Source organism: Rhipicephalus sanguineus, chromosome 9 (assembly GCF_013339695.2).
Source record: "Rhipicephalus sanguineus isolate Rsan-2018 chromosome 9, BIME_Rsan_1.4, whole genome shotgun sequence".
NCBI classification, from domain to species: domain Eukaryota; kingdom Metazoa; phylum Arthropoda; class Arachnida; order Ixodida; family Ixodidae; genus Rhipicephalus; species Rhipicephalus sanguineus.
Window position 1 is genome coordinate 18,126,691 of NC_051184.2, and position 6,000 is coordinate 18,132,690.

A 6,000-nucleotide genomic window follows, 5' to 3' on the forward strand; every position below is an offset into this window, starting at 1 on the left:
GCAGAGGTTCGCCTGCCGTTCGGCGACGCTGGCGTTCGCGGGCAAACGCGCGCTGGCGTTCCGAACGTGTAGCCTGCTCTGCGTTCATAACGCGTGAAAGGAAACGTTCACTTGTGAGCGGTGGCGCACATCTTCCCTCCTCCTCCTCACCCACACTTCCATTTTCCACCCCCTTGCTATACTATACCTGGCTATGATATGCTTTACCTTCCCTCTCTCATTTCCCTCACCCTCATATCTCTCCTTCTCACCATCACTTCTTTTTTTTTCACCTTTTGCTATCCAGAGGGGGTGAACCCCTCGCTTCCTTTTCCCGCCGCTATGTTACACATGGTTTTTCCTGCATAACGCCAAGTGACACGAGATGACAGGGGGCAAGGGACGACAGCCCAGGCCCCTAAAGTGCTCCACACTTAAAACACTGTGTGTGCAGTGTCTCTCCCATATTCGCCTCTCCTGACCTACGCTCTGAGACTAAAAGTGAAGATAATATCACTTGTAATATAGTGAATTACCCTTTCCGAATATCATAAGCGCACCTCCGGCTGTAAGAAGACGCCTGGCAAGCAACGAAAGAAGCAGAAATAATAGACTAGCTGGAAGCAACGTCGCCTTGAAGTTCCAACTCGCCGTGACGTCATTTATTGGTTATATCGGTAACGTTATATTATATTGCTTTCCAAATAAAACTTTTGTCCATCCACCGTGGCTATAACTAACAAAAAAAAAAGTTTGTGACGACACTCTAACCTATCGACGTAAAGTCCATAAATGAACCTATGACCTTCACCTCTGAACCCAAAAGAAACCTATTATTCCCTAAATAAGCGATCAGTATGTATTCTTCTTTTTTCAAAGAGCAACATATAGGTATCAACTGATTTCCATATATACATGGATGTCCTCGGCGTAATGAATCTATGCGATAATGAGCAGTGTTGCTTTAATAAAGCAAACCTCTACATGCCTCCTTTCTTGGTCTTTTTGGCTTGGTGAGACCTAGGCGGAGGCACCATATTACCACAAACAGCGAGCTTCCGAGCTGAAAGTTCCCCTGATGCGTTGGCTTCACAGCAATAGACGTCAAAAAGCCGACGAAAAAGTTGAGGTCCTTATCAGCCCCGATAAGACCTAACTTTTTTTTCTGACGTCACACCTTGCAGCGACGTGCCATATGCAAATTTTTGCTCCCGTAAGTGTCAAAAACGGGCAAAAAATTTTTCCCGCAGTCTGTGTGGTCAGGAAGCCTACCTCTTGCATTGTTAGTGTAATGGCGGGAAATTTAAAATGTTTTACGCGGTATTCTTTTATTTTTCGTCCGAACGTGCCAGAAATGGGCTAAAAAAATTCCCGCGGTCTGTGTCGGGGTGAAGCCAGCCCCTTGTAGTGTGTGGCATTGTGAGTGTGGTGGCGGGAAGTTTAAAATGCTTTTCGCCATTTTATTTATTTTTTTTTGCCGAAGAGGCTACAAGTCGGTTAAAATTTTTTAAAATCAGACCATTGCACAGACAATGGGAAATTTTTTAGCCAATTTTTGTCACCTTCGGACGTAAAACAAAAGAAAACCGCGTGAAGCATTTTGAACTTCCCGCCACTGCACCCACAATGCAACACACTGCAAGAGTTTGGCTTCCCAACAGCACAGACCGTGGGACGATTGTTTAGCCCATTTCTGTCTTCGAACGAAAAATAAAAGGAAACCGCTAAAGCATTTTGAATTTCCCGCCAAAGCTCTTTGGACATTCCTGGTACTTTCGGGCGAAAAATAAAACTGCGAAATGCATTTTAAATTTCCCGGCACCACACCCACAATGCAACACACCGCAAGAGGTTGGCTTCCCAACAACACAGACCGTGGGAAAAGTTTTTAGCCCGTTTTTGCCATCTTGAAAGAAAAATAAAAGAAAACCGCGTAAAGTATTTTGAATGTCCCGCCACTGCACCCACAATGCAACATACTACAAGAGGTTGGCTTCCCAACAACGCAGACCGTGGGAAAAAATTTTTGGTCGTTTCTGACACTTGCAGGAGCAAAATTACGGGTATAGCTCCGTCACTGCAAGGTGTGACGTCAGAAAAAAAGTTTGGTCTTATCGGCGCTGATAAGGGCCTCAACTTTTTCGAGTGCTTTTCGATGCCTATTGCTGTGAAGCCAACGCATCAGGGGAACTTTCAGCTCGGAAGCCCACTGTTTGTGGTGATATGGTGCATCTGTTTAGGTCTCAAAAAGCCAAAAACACCAACAAAGGAGGCATGTAGAGGTACGCTTGATTAAAAGAACTGTGCTCATTATTGCATATATTCATTACGCCGAGGACTTCCTTGTACGCCGTTTCCATTTAATGCGTAGTACGGCCGTCTAAGCATGAGAAACCGGCACCACTTGGAGGTCGTTTTGGTTGGGGTATATATAGCCGATAGCAAGTATATATGGGCTTTTTTTACGCTGACCATTAAAACGACACGTTTTTTGGTCAGCGTAAAAAAAGCCCATATATACTTGCTATCGGCTATATATACCCCAACCAAAACGACCTCCAAGTGGTGCCGGTTTCTCATGCTTAGACGGCCGTACTACGCATTAAATGGAAACGACGTACAAGGAAGTCCTCGGCGTAATGAATATATGCAATAATGAGCACAGTTCTTTTAATCAAGCGAACCTCTACAAGCCTCCGTTCTTGGTGTTTTTGGATTGGTGAGACCTAAACGGATGCACCATATCACCACAAACAGCGAGCTTCCAAGTTGAAAGTTCCCCTGATGCGTTGGCTTCACAGCAATAGACGTCAAAAAGCAGTCGAAAAAGTTGAGGCCCTTATCAGCCCCGATAAGCACAAACTTTTTTCTGAGGTCACACCTTGCGGCGACGGAGATACACCCGTATTTTTGGTCCAGCAAGTGTCATAAACGGCCAAAAGTTTTTTCCCGCGGTCTGTGTTGTTGGGAAGCCAACCTCTTGGAGTGTGTTGCATTGTGGCTGTGGTGGCGGGAAATTTAAAATGCATTTCGCAGTATTCTTTTTTTTTCGCTTCAAAGGGCCAGAAATGTCCAAAAAAGTTTTCCCACGTTCTTCGCCGTAACCAAGCCAACCTCTTGCAGTGGTGGGGTTGTTGGTTTGAAAATACAAGATTTCCAAAAGATAAATTTTGGCCAGAAATTCGCACGAAATGAATTTTTAGGAAATCTGACGAATTAATAAAATATCGAAAAATACAAGACTTCCAAAGGCTATAGGCTTATCGTTCTGGCGAAAAATCCGCACGAAATGAATTTCGAAAAAATATTGTGAATTAATAAAATATCGAAAAATACAAGATTTCTAAAGGCTATAGGCTTTCCATTTTTGTCAAAAATTCGCACGAAATGAATTTTTAGGAAATCTGGCGAATTAATAAAATATCGAAAAATACAAGATTTCCAAAGGCTATAGGCTCACCATTTTGGCCAAAAAGTAGCACGAAATGGATTTTCAAGAGCTATAGACATAGCACTTCGGGGAAGTACGCTCTAAAAATTAGTCAGCGAAAGCCTGACAGCAGCCGTGGCGAAGTGCTTGAGCGTCAGCTTCGAGTACTGGAGGTGCCGGGTTCGAATCCCAGTGCCGATTGGTTACACTTCGGGTTTTTCTGAGGTGCTGGCGAATGCAAAGAACTTGCGGTTGGTTGTTCGTGGCTGGTCATGTTGAATGGTCGCCCAATGAATTACTGGGAAGGCGTCTGTCCGCACGTCTACTTACAACCGCATAGGGGAAACGCGACATTGTCCGCAGGTGTCAGAGGCAGATAATTATCGCCGCCACTCACAAGGTAGGTAGGCAGTCGTGATGGGACCGACGGCCTGGACATATATACAGTTATGCTTTTATTTTGAAAAAAAAGGAGATTTTTTTTAGCAAAAGAGGACTTCCGTTTCGGTGGCATGGGACAAGGCCTAGGTGGGTCCCATGCCAACCAATTTGGTCGTCCTCCCCAAGCGACTAAAGCTTTGAACTGCCGAGCACCAGGCTGAAGCCGCGCTTGTGCCTATTTTACCGGTAGGTGCCCGGCGGCAGATTGCTCTGCATCCCACAGACACAGCGGATGCTCCACTTATAAACCATGCCTGTGGTGGGATAAGAAACGGCCAGAGGACTTCCGACAGCCTCATCGGGCCATCTCGAGATCGTACGCCCGTATCACCGAACGGCAGGTGGGGTACTTCTCTACCCTTTAGAAAGGACCGGTGGGTTTCCGGCCGGCCCTGGGAATCGAACCCGGGACCTACCGCATTGGAAGCAGGCGCTCAAGTATTTCGCAACCGCTGCGGTGAATATTCCGCTCATATATGATCAGCAGATCAGTTTCGTCAAAAGGTAACGAAAGTAAAAAAACAAAAAAGCGAGATCTCCCAAGGCGCTGGGATTCGAACCCAGTACCCTCTGCCTTCGAAGCTGATGGTCAAGCATTTCGCCACTTCTTGGTGTCTTCAATGGTGTCTTAGAAACAGCACAGACCGTGTCAAACTTTTTAGCCCATTTCTCTGGCCTTCGGACGAAAAATAAAAAGAAAACCGCGTAAAGCCTTTTAAATTTCCCGCCACTCTAACCACAATGCAACACACTACAAGAGGTTGGCTTCCCAACAACACAGACCGTGGGAAAAAATTTTTGGTCGTTTCTGACACTTTCAGGAGCAAAAATACGGGTATAGCTCCGTCGCTGCAAGGTGTGACGTCAGAAAAAAAGTTTGGTCTTATCGGCGCTGATAAGGGCCTCGACTTTTTCGAGTGCTTTTCGATGCCTATTGCTGTGAAGCCAACGCATCAGGGGAACTTTCAGCTCGGAAGCCCACTGTTTGTGGTGATATGGTGCATCCGTTTAGGCCTCAAAAAGCCAAAAACACCAACAAAGGAGGCATGTAGAGGTACGCTTGATTAAAAGAACTGTGCTCATTATTGCATATATTCATTACGCCGAGGACTTCCTTGTACGTCGTTTCCATTTAATGCGTAGTACGGCCGTCTAAGCATGAGAAACCGGCACCACTTGGAGGTCGTTTTGGTTGGGGTATATATAGCCGATAGCAAGTATATATGGGCTTTTTTTACGCTGACCATTAAAACGACACGTTTTTTGGTCAGCGTAAAAAAAGCCCATATATACTTGCTATCGGCTATATATACCCCAACCAAAACGACCTCCAAGTGGTGCCGGTTTCTCATGCTTAGACGGCCGTACTACGCATTAAATGGAAACGACGTACAAGGAAGTCCTCGGCGTAATGAATATATGCAATAATGAGCACAGTTCTTTTAATCAAGCGAACCTCTACATGCCTCCGTTCTTGGTGTTTTTGGTTTTGGTGAGACCTAAACGGATGCACCATATCACCACAAACAGCGAGCTTCCAAGTTGAAAGTTCCCCTGATGCGTTGGCTTCACAGCAATAGACGTCGAAAAGCAGTCGAAAAAGTTGAGGCCCTTATCAGCCCCGATAAGCACAAACTTTTTTCTGAGGTCACACCTTGCAGCGGCGAAGCTATACCCGTATTTTTGGTCCCGCAAGCGTCAGAAGCGACCAAAAATTTTTTCCCACGGTCTGTGTGGTTGGGAAGCCAATCTCTTGCATTGTGGGTGTGGTGGCGGGAAATTTAAAATGCTTTACGCCGTTTTACTTTATTTTACTTTCGAAGGGGCCAGAAACTGGTAAAAAGATGTAAAAATTCGATAAAGAAAACATCGTAATGCGTTTTAAATTTCCCGCTGCGCATCCACAATGCAACACACTGCAAGGGGTTGGCTTCACCAGGACACAGACCATGGGAAACAACAATAGACGTCGAATTGAAGCCGAGAAAGTTGAGGCCCTTATCAGCACCGATAAGACGAAACTTTTGTCTGACGTCACACCTGGCAGCGATGGAGCTATATGTGCAATTCGTTCATAATTTTCCTACGAAAAATAATGGGAATAGCCTAATGAATTTTAAATTTCCCGCCAACACACCCACAATGCAGCA